Source organism: Macadamia integrifolia, chromosome 11 (genome assembly GCF_013358625.1).
Source record: "Macadamia integrifolia cultivar HAES 741 chromosome 11, SCU_Mint_v3, whole genome shotgun sequence".
NCBI lineage: Eukaryota > Viridiplantae > Streptophyta > Magnoliopsida > Proteales > Proteaceae > Macadamia > Macadamia integrifolia.
Genome location: NC_056567.1, coordinates 17,774,644 through 17,789,232, shown reverse-complemented (window position 1 = coordinate 17,789,232; position 14,589 = coordinate 17,774,644). Strand labels below are relative to the sequence as shown.

The following is a 14,589-nucleotide window of genomic DNA, read 5'->3' as shown; positions in this document are numbered from 1 at the left end:
TACTACCTGGGTGAGCGACACCTATCCCAGGCGCATCTAAGGGCTGTGGTTGCTTCTAGAAAAAACCACCCATCAAACTGCAATTCATACCCGATTGAAGAAAACGCGGATCCTCCTCTATTCTCCTCTCCTAAAAACCACAACAGAGGTGCCGAAAGTTGGTCGCGCACCCTTCTCTTCTCATCCTCGTCCGCCGGAAGTTGGCTTCCCCTTTTTCTTCCCTTCTCATTGCTTCGAATCCCGCGTCCCTTCTCTCCCTGTTGTCCAGCCTGATCCATCAACTTAACCGCGACCTTCCTCTCATCTGAAAGCACCCCTCTGTAGACAGACCCAAACCCTCCATGGCCACTGAAATTCGACTTACCGAAACCACCAGTCGAAGCTGCTTGAACTCTCAGTCGCAACTGGCACTTCAGCTCGGCTTGTTCTTTTTCCCTCATCACCACCTCCTAACAGAAAGGGGGGAATCAATAACAGAAATTTGCTAAAGAAAATGAAAGAACAATCAAGGAGGACAAGAAAGAAGATTCTCACTCATTTTGGTCTTCAACTTATGCGTTTGGGGACTTTGTTTCGGATGCAGCAGTAGTAGCTGAAAGCAGACAACAATGAGACCACCGATAAAGCTGCAAGAACAACAATGACCACCAGCCCAAGTTTCTCTTTCTTCCTATAGTCCTTTACTTCCATCCTTCTGGAGCTCAGAGCAAAATAAACCTCAAAACCCCGCTAAATAATGCAAAGCTAGCGCCATTTTCAAGAGAAAGAGAAGAAAAGAAGCCAGAACAGAGAAGAGATTAGCAACTCAGTTCACGAGGCCGCCGGAAGAGAAGGTTGCGCAGGATTTTTCTTATTTTCCTTTTTTATCTTATTAACTTTTACGCCAATACAGGACAGGTCTGGAAACACCGTGCCTTTTCCAATTCTCAACCGACCTGGATCAATATCGGTCGATAACAATACTAAAGCCTGAACCGATACCCATGAAATAAATCTGTTTATTTCACTTCTCCACAGGTATCAGCAGGTAGAACAAAGCTAAATAATAGCACAGCCTAAACGAGAGAGAGATTAGGCCTTCCTAATTATTAGACTTACTGATGATGATTTAATTGCTGTAGTCAAGGATTTAGGGGACGGTATCAGCATCATACCGATCCAGACCAGTTCAATGGGCATCGGTTGATTTGCCCCTACTTTTCATAAAAAGTATATATATATATATATATATATTTTTTTTTTTTTTTTTACTATTTTACCTCTTAAACGATCCAAATAACGGATTCAGATCCCGATCCAGATTGTCAAGGATCAAGAATTGATCTCAACCGATACCAATCTGATATGGCCGATCCTGAACGATACTTGAAACCATGGCTGTATTGAGATGAGTGTACATTGAGGATTCATGAGAACTAAAATATCTGATTCAGAACTTTCTAAACAAATCTTCTCTTAGAAAGAGCACATTCACAATTCAAAAGTATCCCATCCAGTGTGTGTAAAGAGGACTTGGTAGTTGGCTCCATCTCAAAAAATCAAACTACGAACATGTATTCAGTATATATCCCGTGTGGACAACAGAAAGTAAGTCTTGATCTAGACCCTAATGATACTCATAACCCAAAAAACCAAAACAACCACTCTCTAATTCTGACTGTGAAAACCTTCAAAACACGAAGTAGGCGCAGCGTTTTTCCTTTCCTTTTCCTCTCCTGCTCATAAAACCTTTAATATACTCTTCAAAATAAAAGCTTCCAGGACTTCTTAATGATATCCCAATATAAGCACGCTCATGCTATATGGAAGCACGATAGAGAGCACAAGCGAGTTGTCCCAATGGAACCAGGCTCATGCTATATGGAAGCACTGTGGGGAGCACAACTGTGTTAGGGTGCAGAGCTCCTTCATCTTCCTTGTCTTAATGTGATACAAGTAGACCTTGGAAGATACCCTCATAAACAAGAGATCACCTTGGAATGCCAAAAGATCCATCCATGATAACTCATCTATTGTGAACCGCCGAGACAATTTCAGAGCTTGTAAAGGACTTTTGGATTTTCTTTCTCCAGATCATCTAATTTTATGGAGCATTTAATCACCCATTCAGGCTCAGCATAATTTTCAAGGGTCCAGATTTGAAGCCCAGCCATAGAGATCCGGACGAAATGTAGATATCCTCCAGATTCCCCAATACAAATCTCAGGTAGTTCTTTATATGGCATTGTGGGAGATGATAGTCTGATCAGCTTCACCTGCTCCTTTTCTACGTTGATAACAAGGATGTGATCCCCATCAGTCGGCCAATGCAAGAAAACAGAAGCGAATATTCCATGGTTCTTGAACAGATTATAATAGCATTCAAATCCCGCCGCCAAGCTTTTCCATGTTCCAGTCTCAGAAGAATAGATTTCAAATGATAAAGTACGAATCTTCTTCCGTTTCTGTTTGATGGATTCTAACTACTTTGTAATCTCTGCAAATATCAACTGGATGACTAAGAGGATTGAAGGCTAATGCAAGGCTGTCTTTTTTATCCGTATTTCCCCACTTTACTTCAATCCATTCCTTGATGGAAAGGTTGCAGACATAGATCACCGGATCTTCAGCAGGGAAGCAACTTCGGCAACAAATAAGCCCATTACATGAAGAGCTAAGGGCTACCTTCTCTGGGAGGAAATCCAAGATAGTGTTTTGCACAACAGCTTGCTTCATTCCAACAGAGAGGTAACTCAAAGATGGAATATCTTCATCACACCAATAAAATCTCTCTTGGAATAAGAAACCTGATATAGTCTGTGATCTTTCTAACTGAATACGGATGAAACAAGGATAAGATATAAGGCGGTGCCACCCTTTACAGACGATTTTTAGTCCAAGTAGATATTCAGTGGGCAGTCACGATAAGATTTCAGTCGGTATATCATCATTGGAGGATCCTATCTCCATCTCCTAGAATATGGAAAGATCCGAATTCAGATTTACTAGCAAATAAACAAAGATGATATACATGACTTGATAAACATGAACTTTTGCATCCTACAAGAACATTTGAACCCATAGCTCAATTGATGGTGTTTTGAGTTAGAACCATAAATGCATTCCAAAATGACTGACCATATCCTCAACAAACAACTCCTACCAGAGCTACAATAGCTGAAATGCGAAAATTCAAATGACCCTACACACATCGACTAGAAGTAGTTTAAAACATGATCCGAAATGTTCTCTTCTATATTTCAATGCCTTTAGGACAATAATTCAGTTCATTCTATCAACATGATTTTCTCCGTCAGCTTGTACACTTTTTTTTTTTTTCATGAAATAATCATCTAAAGCTTTATTCAGGGAAGATTTAGAGATAATAAACAGGGGCAGATTCAGGGAATCTACTGTACAAACACAAAATTAGGCAAGCCCGGTTCATCTATAACCAATAAACCCATGTCAGCCACAAAAAAAAAAAAAAAAAAAAATCTCTCATCGTGGGAGCTTTCAGGAACATTACCAGCACAACACAATCCCACCCCCAATGCTAAAGCATCTAAACAGAACCAAATCAAATTTAATAGGGCAAAGTAAGAAGAAAACAGAGAATCGAAGCATAAACGCTTTTCTGCCAACAATCTCTCTTCATCAGACCTCCAGAGATATTACGATTACAAAGAAAAATCACATCCAACAAACTAAACCATCCAAACAAACTTAAAACATAAACAAAAAATCTTCCAACATTCACTCATGCAAAGGAAAGAAGAAAACAGACAATACAGATTGACAAAGCCATGAAAGCTTTCCGACGACAATCCATCTTCATTAGAGTTTGCAGAACGTTTCTAATACAAAACAACTACCTCTACCAAACTAAACCCTAAATTAAAAACATTCCCACACATGCTCAGGTGAAGCAAGAAGAAAACAGTAAACAGAGAAGTAGAGACAACAAAGCTTTCTGAAGAGAATCTCTCTTCTTGAGAGCTCCAACGACAATACTAATTACTAATAATAATAATAAAAATAAATAAATAAAATAAAAAATAAAAAATGAAACCCACTGACTAAAACATCTATCCAAAACCTCGAACAATAAACAAGAAGCGTCCTAACATTTAATCAAGCAAAATAAGAGAAAACAGAGGAAACAGATAATCCTTTAGCATTTACTCATGCAAAGTAAGAAGGAAACAACAGATAATACAGATTGATGAAGCCATCAAAAACCGACGAGAATCTGTCTCCATCAGAGTTTGTAGAAAGCTACTAATACAAAATAAAATATCAAACCCTAAACTAAGAAGATTCCTACATATCCTTAGCTGAAACAAGAAGAAAACAGAGAAGTAAAGACATCAAACCTTTCTGAAGAAAATCTCTCTTCATAAGCCACCTCACATTTACTCAAGCAAAAGAAGAAGAAAACACACGAAACAGAGTAACAAACCGTCACGGATTAAAAAAACCCTAAAATCAAAGATCAAAAATTGGATTTCCAAGCTCAAAATCATGAAAAGATCATCAGAAGCAGATGAACATTGAACATTGGCTTCTCACCTGAACAATTGAACACACCTCACCAATAGAAACCTTTCAGCTTTCCTTGTCTGAGAGAGAGGAAATGGTTCTCTGCTTTTTGTAATTTTTGAGGCGCTCTTATAGACTTCTATGGAAGGACGTGTGGAACAAAGCTGGCGAGGATGGCATGTTTCGTAATTATGTGAGATAAAACGGATATTACAAAAAGAAAACTTTTCTCTGTCAGCAACTCAGCATTCTGTTCTCATAAAGCGACAGAAAGGCGTTTAAAATCAAATATATGTGGCAGTTTAGAAAGAAGCCACCTGTTTCCAAGCCATTCCTTTATGAATTTACTATTTTAATAAGGTGTAAAAAGGGTAAATTAACGTTTACGAAAGAAACTATGAGTGCTCTGCTCCTAATCTTTTTTGGGTATGGTATTGATATCTGCTTTCTATATCTAAAAAGCCCTTAATGATTGCCACAAACATGAAAATCTCAGAAAAAAATCCTCTGCAATACCCCTGTCAGATGGTGATATGTGAAATGGTTTGAATGGCTCAGATTAATCTTACATTAATCTAATTCCAATTCAGTGGTTCTCCGCTTTAAACTTAACTGTACTAGGTTTTAAATTATATTGAATCAAATTTCTCCCTCCTCTCTCTCTCTCTCTCTTTCTCTCTTACTTCTCTCCCTCTCTGACCTAACTCGCACGAAGCTACCTACGAGCTACTCCACCAACAACTGTGCTCACCTCAATCCCTGCTCACGAAACTCCCTGCTCCCTGCTCCTTGTTAACGAAAGGAAGGAGAGGAAGAAAGTCGCTCTTCCTCCCAAATCTAGCTCCCTGCTCCCTGCAAATACAAAGGTACATTGAAATCTTCATTTCCAGCCACCGCTCTTCACCATCTACTAAGACGAAGCATATTTGCCACCGGAGAGAGGTAGGTCGATCTCTTTCTCTGTCCCTCTTTCCCTCCCTCTCTTAACCCCCCTTTTTTTTTTTTTTTTTTGTTGGGGCAGCTTACCTTGTTGATCCAGCCAGGTCGAAGTTCGATTTTACCAGGGAGAATACATTTTTCTAGTCTCTGTGCACGAAGGTAAAACTCGACTCTCTATCTTTCTCTCTCTATCTATCTCTGAAAGGGTATCGAAATCACTAAGCCAGATCTGTGATTTAAATGTGTAAAGTATGGAATGTGATTTTAGGGTTAGTTTCCTTGGCTGATTTGAATTTGTTTTCAATAAAATTCCAATCTCTCTCTACTGTGTATTTGCTTGCTGTCTCTGTCCAATCAGGGCCATGGTTAGTACATACCCAATGTCCTTGGTTCCTAATTTTGATGTTCATTCTCTCTCTCTCTCTCTCTCTCAGAGCTACCTAATTTTGATGATATTGGGATTTTTTTTTTTTTTTAATCATTGAACCTGGAACCTGCGAAAGTGGTTCATTACAAATTTTACAGTTGGGGAAGGAATTCTCTTATTATAAAACCTGTTTAAAGCCCAAGGAAAAAGAAAGAATTGCAGAATTATATAGCCATGTTTGTGATTGGAAATAAGTTTCCTTTTCGTATAATCTGGTAGAATTGGATGGAATGTGTAGGACCTTGTTTGCTTCTTATATTTTCTCTGTTAGGATGTAGGATCTTTTTTGCAGGTAAAGAGTCTTTAGCTAAAATGGTAGAGCACCTGGGTAATACCCAGGGTATGGCGGTTCGAATCCACCAAGGCTCTTCTTCAAATATAAAAAATAATTGTATTTTTAGGTGGATGCAATGCACTATTACCTAGTACCTTATCTTTTCAATTCCCTGTTCTTTTTTCTGTTTTTGTGTATTTGTGTTTCTAGTTTTTGGTAGTCTAAAAGGAATGAAGTTTCCAGATTTTTTCAGATCATCAATTCATTAGATGATGGGTTTTCAGATTTTTTTCAGTACTGTTACTGCACATTTCTGGTTTGGTTTCTTTCAAATAGACAGCTTACAGAAATTTAAAGTCCAAGTTGTGTCAATTATTGTATAACTGAATCAGCCAGATTATCTATATGGAGAGTTGTACAATATGTTTCAGTTTTGTTTGGCTTTTGTGCAAATTTCAGTTCAGTTCTGCTGTTTTCACTTTTTCAGTTTTGTTTGGCTTTTGTTCAAAGTTCAGTTCAAGTATGTGTATGTTTGATTGAAACACAGACCCAACAATATTGGCAGCAATGGTCTAGGGCCACAGCTGAAACAATCTTCTAAACGGCTTCTCAAACACAGAATTGCTCTGCTAGACGATCTTCCTAATTAAATACACTGTGGCCTATAGGTATTGATTCTTGATGGAGCTCAAATGGTTTGCCATGCTGGTTAGCAGATTTGAAAATGAAAAAGAAATGATGAGGTGAGGGCCATTCTGCAACCATGTGGTCACACTAGGTGCTAGTGGGTTAGTCTCGGCATGGGCTGATTGGTATAGAAACTGGCCTTCATGAAGTAACCCACTGGTCTTGACATGATGAGGTGAGGACCTGAGGCTGAAGGGAAGAAATCTGAAGCATCTACCAAAGCAATTGTTGATGTTTTATACTATTGATTCCATGGTAATTCAGCTTGTAAAACTATTTGTAATACCCATTAAACACACATCTGATGGTTACACTTCTGAGGACTGGACTTAAATTTTGTATCTATTCATCGTCTATTGCAGGATCTAGAAACATAATGCTTAAGTGTGTTATTATTTATGTGCCTTAACTGACATCGATGAAATCCAGTGCTTTTCCTCAATAAGGAAACAAATTACACAGAATATTATTTCAAAAGCAACATTCTTGGGGTTGAACTTCAGCTTCTGTTAAGTTACTTGATATTATTAAGGTCCTCTCTGACATTTCATTTCATGCTGTCCAGCTTGGTCACTTGGCTTTGTAGATGGTTGAACTAGTATTGATTTTGACCTATGTATCAGCATCACTCATAACTGTGGTTAAGAGTGACATATGTTTTGTTGCATTCTTTTGAACAATAACACAGCCAATCACTACCCTAAAAGAGAAAAAGAGAAAAAACTATCTTAAAGTTTATGGCAATGGAACAAAAACTCTTGGTCTCTACTGGAATCACCACCAGGCCTACTACTGAATCATCACAGAACTAATAAGTAGAGGGCTTAAGCTGAGATAGTTCTTAAGCTGTTCACTCATTGGTGTGAAAGCTTAGTATATTCTGCAGTGTAACAAAGCTTAGTGCTGCTGTTCCAAATCTCTTCTTTTGTTCTATTCACATTTGATTCTATGGTCAGATATGTTGTTGGCTACAAATGGTTGGTAGTTATAAGATATAAAAACGCTAGTCAGTGTGGCATCCATCATCTCATTTATTCTTTCAGGGTTCTTCTCTTCCCTCTTCTTTGACTGTTATTAGATTTATTTCATTCTTAGATTGACATAGAAGCTAGAGTTGTAGGGTGTATGGTGCGATTGTACTTCCAACCAATCTGAAATATATCTATGTAACGCCATACATATTATATGAGAATAAATCCACCCTCTGTTTTCCATGGAAGCCTGCTGCCCTGGTCACACCACTAAGGTTTTTTTTAAACAATCTGTGATATTTATGATAGCCACACACTTCACAAACTGAAGCTCATTGAACCCTTTACTGCAGACCTTAAAAGAAATATATGAATACTTCTGTAGATTAGAATTCATAACATCAATTTTGATGCCCTTTGCATTGGATTATATACAAAAATCTGCTTCTTTTCCATAGTTGATGCCATGTGATACAGTAAGGCAACTAGGATTAGTCAATCAAAAGCAGAGCTTCTTTACATCAACAGCATTATATAGCATTCTGTCAGTTTCCATCGATATTTTTGTTTGTTACCGGTGATCATAGGAAGAAAATTTTAGCTCTTCTTTTCAAAATATGTAATTAATTACCATTTTAAACCATAGATTGTACGCTATGAAAGCACCCCCCACCCCCCAAAAAAAAAAAAAAAAAAAAAAAAAAAAAAAAGAAGGAAAAAAGAGCCTAAACTCAACTAGTTGGGTTCATGTAAGTGTTGCTAATTACAAATCCATGAATCTTTGAACTCATACCAAACTACTGAACTAGGAAATATGAACCTTCAAATCCATTGGCTACTATTGGTAGATGAACTGAAATCAATGCAAGAAAACTATTTACTCTATCAGTCTGGATATCTGCCCATATATCTCACATTTGTTGGTGAAAATCTACCAACAGAATGAAAGAAATGTCAAACCAGTAGAAGTACATGACAGAGAGAGTTAGGGCAGAGAGGGAGAGATTTGTAACAAAAAGAGAGGAAAAAACAGCAACAGAAGAGTCGAGAGAGGAGTCAAGCGAGGAAGAGAGAGAGAGAGTCGAGAGAGCAGGGAGCTGGGAGTTGGGAGCTGGAAGTGAAAGAGAGGGTTAAGGCTGGACCATTCATTTGACATTGTACACGTGTCGACCTCTGCAAGGGGTATTGCCCACTATTGCACGAGATTAGAATTTCAGAGGATTTTTATCCAGAAATCCCAGTTCCATTTGGTTGAAAGGGAAATAGTGGAAGAATAAATGAAAAATAGTAATAATAATAATAATTATACTCTCCTTCCTTCTATTTTATTTATATATTAATCATCTTTTCTTTATGTCAATTTACTTTAAAATTTATTAGAATCTTATCTTGAAGTTTTTAGATGCTAAATTTTGTCCCATTATTCTCTAACCGTGTTAAATAAAGAATTAAACAAATAAATTTCCCTCTGCATCTTTTAAAACCCTAAATTTACCTTATTAAAGATAAACTTAAGGCATGTTTGATTTTGTTTCTCTTGTTTCTATGTCTAGAAACAAAAAAACAGTTTTTGACGTTTTTGTGCTAAAAAATGATTTTCGGAATTACAAAAAGGTATTTGACTTTTCTGTTTCCCGAAACGTTTTCAACAATCTAGAGTTTAAGACATGACGTTGTAGGAATGTAACTCACGAGTGAAAGCATGACATTGGAGTTGTGGGTATGCTTAATGGAGATGAGCTTCAGAAGGAAGAAGGCAATCCGAAACTATGAGTTTTGCACAACCAGGTTGGAATTACTGCATTTGGATAGCGAGAAATTTCAACAATGGGTTAGGTTTTGGGTAGGTCGAGTGAAGTATCAGGTTTTTCACAATTTTTGTTGCTCCCACTTTTTTCTAGAAACAGAAAAACAAGTCTAACTTGTTTCTCCATTCTTGTTTCCAGACACAAAAATAGGCATAAATTTTTATTTCTCTTTCCAAAAATAAGTGAAACGAACCAGAAAAATCAAATCGTTTTTTGGGTGTTTTTCCGTTTATGAGCACAAAAAAAGGGAAAAACCGTTTCTGGAAAAAAAATCAAACGGGCCCTTACCCTCATCATCTCCAAAAGCTCTAATCAAGCCGTTGCTATAATATACTGAGAATGGAGGCAGATAATATGAAGGGGCAAGGAGCTCAATACCATTTGATGTAGACTCGCCAACTGCTACTACAGTCGACTAGGAATGGAGAAGGAGAAAAGGGAGGGGTAGGGTTCCAAAAATAGAGAAAAGGAAATAAACAAGAAGGGTTTCTTCAAAGGAAAGCATGTTGGAGATGATCCAGGTCCTTCTTGGATTAGGATTTTGGGTTTACTTTTTATTTCATTTTTTCTTTTTGAAAAATGTAATTTAAGTCGTATATGTTTAAAGGGAAAAGGTTGGGTATGCCGCCAATATCAAGTATGCTAGCACCCATTGTGTTTATCTCTCTCTTTCCTTTTCTGAAATGACCCCCATATCTTTCCTGAATGATACTCCATCATGTGTTCCTATTGGTGCTATCCGCTAGCATACTTGATATCAGCGGCATACCTATCCCTCTCCCATGTTTAAATATGTGAACTTTTAATACTAAAAAAAAAAAAAAAAAAAAAAAAAAAAAAAAAAAAAAAAAAATCCTCTATCCCTTCGCAAAGTGGCTCATGGGAGGAGAGGCAAGACCCCACCATTGTATTTATCTGGTTACGTCTGATTGCATTTCAACTTCCTTACTCTAGTTAGTGGTTAGCCCACAAAAATTTCTTGCAGCAGTTACTGATACTCTCCGTCACTTGGTCAATTCACTTGATAGCTTGATATGTTACATGCTTTCGCCTCTATTTACATATTCCTTCGTTTTACAACCTATAACTGTAATTTTGGTAGACTACTAGAGTGAAGGACACAAATGACTAGTCTCCCCCTTTATTTTTCTAGTGGAAGTAAAAAGATTGCCTTGGCTGTAACTGTAAAACCATATTCAGTGCAAGATCCCCCTTTCCCAGGGCCGAAACCTGGTGGTAATTTAATCTTTCCCTGAAATCACATATAGGTTAAAAGAAAATAAAGAAATAAAAGATGTCTCGCATTGAAGTTTATCACTTTGAAGAAGTTTGCATGAAGCTTTGTTTTGAAGTTAGATATCTTGCAACTATATTTGATCAGAAATATGTTATTCTCCCCCTTTTTTCTCATGTTTTACCTAGGGTTAGTATGTTTAATAAATTTGATGTCATTACTGTCACTTCTTGTTTACAGAATATCATGGTTCCCAACAGTAGGTAACATATCTTTGGGCTTGATTGTAGGTATTGTTGTGTTTTCATGCTTTTGTCCTCCTGGAAGATATTTAAACAAAAAATTTATAACATTATTGGTATTTATTTCTTTTTCCAAACTCTATGAATGAATTTTCTCAATTTATTCATTCAGGGTCTTACTTCTCTGCTTTCTACTGATTGATAGTGATAAAACTTGGTCTGGACAATTCTCGACACTCAAGAACTGTTCCGTTCCAGTTAGATAAGTTGAAACAATTCAGGTTTGCAATAAGTTTTTGTATGCAATTTCATTCTGCATTACAGTCTTTATTAACAATTCATGTGGGTGCATAATTCTAGAACTTAGAAGAGACATTGGCTGCATTGACCCGGCGAGTTCACACACCCATTTTTAAGGTTGGTTGTTTCTAATGGAGAACCTCATAAAGGAGACATGTATACTCTGATGTCTTCTCGTGCCTAACCGCGGACTCTAATCTTTTTGGTATCTGTAGAAAATTTTAACCCTACTTCGTACACCACACTGAATCCTACTATCTGTTATGAACAGGGACTAGAAAACAGACTTTAATCAGCAACTTTAATATAATAGAAGACAGCTTTTGCTGGTCTTCCTTCCCCTGCATTTGGCACTGCCTAGCATTTCTAAGTACTGTTATAACCAGGCCAGAGTTGAGTTCCCAAATACGCTTTAGTTAGAGTCCCTTAGTGGTATTATATTATTATGAATTATGAATATTAGAAATTCAAGGTATTAATTTGGGTTGTCAGATGACTCACCTCCCCTTGAGGCGTTAAAATTCTGCAACAGAAAACTTTAATCATGAGTTGTCATGGATCTCATTGTTGATGGTCTTCAAACATACAATCAGGCATTTGAAATAGTGTTCTCAGACCAATCATGATGCTTACATTTAAAATATGAGAGCCCATCAGTAGATCCAGACATAGATGCTTCAATCAACAAGTCAGGTAGGTAGTCAATGCCAAATGCTCTATGATATAGGAGACCCTAATATAAGACTTTGGGGCAAAGGTTGCCGCTGCAATTTATTTGAGAAACAAAGCACAGATAAGTACTCAAAAGAAGAATGAGCAATTCCTGTATGGGACTGATATGGAAGAGTAAGAATTAAAATTAGAAACTTAAATTGGAACAAAATCTAGATATGGACTTAAAAGAGAGTTTGATGAAAAAAAGGGCAGAACAGGAAATAATCGGTGAAATCAGTAAACCAGAAAATAGGGGAGAAAGTTATTTAGGAAAACAAATTCAATGCCTCATAAACCAATGGTCACATGAGCCATTTATGTAGTCAAGTTCCATTTTTCCTTCTACCAAATAAGATAAAAATTTCAATTCTCTCTTTATGCTAACAGGGGGACATAGAACTGGCTACAAGAAAAGGAGGCAGAAAGTATGGAAGTAGTAATAAAAATTGGGCCAAATATCTCTTGTATTTTCTGGATGTGTTATTCTAACATACGTCTTCATTGTTATTAGATTTGACTCTTTTTGTCGTGATTGATATGTTCTACAAGTAAATCTCTGTTATGGTAGGCTTTGTTAGCTCGTAAAAGTTTTTAAGTAAAAACAATAGCAACCTTTTACCATCAATTGTTAGTGTCTTGAGAGTATACCTTTTGTGTTGCAACCATACATTTCCTCCCCAAACAAACAATACACTGATCTAAGAATCTGATAACTGAATTATTGTTCCATTCTTTCTGCTTGTTTTAATGTTGAAACCTGTAAAAAAATGGGATTATAGAATTTTGGATGAGTCTGTTGTAGAGTTGGAATGGCACAAAATGAATTGGTATCCTATACTTTTGAAAGGAAATTGCCCTGTTAGTATTGATGGTCACCTTGTTCTCAGATGCTGATGAATATCACTTCCGATTATTTCTAACTTCCTCATATAATAATAAATCATTCAAATCAGAAATCAAATATCATTGATAAGTCAGGTAAGACAGCATAATTAGACCAAAACCTTCCATCCTCTCTTTTTGCCCTACCCACAGAAGGTTTACAGCCAGCTCCTCCCCCCCCCCTCTCTCTCTCTCTCTCTCTCTCTCTCTCTCTCTCTCTCTCTCCTCTCATCCTCTCCCTCTCTCCCTCTCGTCCTCCACTATCTTCTTCCTCCTCCTCTCTTTGTTTTCTTCTTCTCCCTCTCCCTCTCCCTCTCCCTCTCCTTCTCTTTCCTCCTTTGTCTCACATGATCAGGAAGTCGTGCTCCACCCTTACCAACTCCCTTGAGATTCCTTTTCGTCAAGCCTCAGATATGGTGAGTTCTTGAGCTGCTGCTCAGATCTGGAGTGACATTGTGCTGCTGGCTTTGCTGTAGATCATATCTGGACCTTGTTGTCACCGAGTTCTCCGCTCTCTACCTGCAGCTGCCCATCCATGTGCTGCTGCCCATCTCGTGTGAAACTTGTCTGTGACCAAGTCCCTGCCCAGATCTGGATTCGCTGGTCTCTCCATCTCCTCCCAGATCTGTGTTTATTGCTTCGTTTGCTCTATCGGCACCCATAAGGCCAGCCACTTGGATGGCCAGCAGCCTGCATGGCTGTCAACTATGCTCGGCTGACAGCCATCTCGTCGTTACCCTCCGCAAGGCCGACGCTCCTCTAGGCCAGTGCCCCACCAATATGGCTGCCTTCTTACCAACGGAAGCTTTGAATCTCGGCTTGGCAGCTAGGAGTTTGATGTGTGAAGAAAAGTTAGGTAGGGTTTAGTGGAACTCTACCTACAATTGTTTGGATTGCCCCACTTCTTTGATTTGGGCTTTTGGTTCCAGTTAATTAGCCCATGTGGGCTTGTGAGTGTTGCCCAATTGGGCTTGAGATATATCCCTTAATGGGCCTTTGTTTTGGTGCCCTTTTTAGGCTTTTTATATCCCTTATTGGGTTTGTGACTTTCCCTTTGGGGTTATATTTTACCTCCACATTTTAATGCATTTGCCATTCACACAAAAAAAAAATCTATTTTTTGTGGTTAAAGATCAAGCGAAAGTGGAATGCAAATGCCATTACTTTAGACCTACTATTCAGAGTACTCTTCACAAAGAATTTTTGGAATTACTAAAGGAATGGGAGAAGTAATGAAAGATTTCTCTTTGTTTGAAAAAGAAAAAATATCAATTTTTTAGGAAGAAGAAGATGAAGAGGATAGGTCCATGACTTACAAAAAGGAATTTGAAGTGAGAAGGTTTCTCGGAATTTGCTTCGATGACCCAAATGAGTGTAAGAAATGTGAATTATTTTTAAGGGTTCATTAGAAGTGTATGGACCAAGGGAGAACACATTGGAGCCTCATGAAGGGCTTAGCAATTGCCAAAAGTGGATTAAAAAATGGTGACAAATGGTGTCAAATCAAACACCTTACCATTTCTTGGTGATGTTGATATCATATGTGGAGGGCTTCATTGCCAAGGCATTACTGGATTTAATCATTTTAGA

At 37.8% G+C, this 14,589-nt stretch overlaps 2 long non-coding RNA genes across 5 annotated transcripts; one reads left to right on the top strand and one right to left on the bottom strand.

The window, feature by feature from the left end:
• Positions 1-1,519: 1,519 nt before the first annotated feature.
• Positions 1,520-13,986, bottom strand: LOC122093179. 3 transcript variants are annotated; one of them, XR_006144378.1, is made up of 5 exons: positions 12,994-13,980; positions 12,766-12,874; positions 12,037-12,167; positions 11,905-11,926; positions 1,520-2,952 (listed from the first exon to the last, which is right to left on the bottom strand). It is a non-coding gene; the product is annotated as an uncharacterized LOC122093179 (long non-coding RNA). The 3 variants fall into 3 exon arrangements; XR_006144376.1 differs by having other exon boundaries at positions 11,905-12,167; positions 12,994-13,986; XR_006144377.1 differs by lacking the exons at positions 11,905-11,926; positions 12,037-12,167; positions 12,766-12,874; positions 12,994-13,980 and adding an exon at positions 4,552-4,642.
• On the top strand, positions 5,131-7,257 carry LOC122093178. 2 transcript variants are annotated; one of them, XR_006144375.1, is made up of 3 exons: positions 5,131-5,463; positions 5,543-5,619; positions 6,709-7,257. It is a non-coding gene; the product is annotated as an uncharacterized LOC122093178 (long non-coding RNA). The 2 variants fall into 2 exon arrangements; XR_006144374.1 differs by having other exon boundaries at positions 5,143-5,463; positions 6,830-7,257.
• Positions 13,987-14,589: the final 603 nt, after the last annotated feature.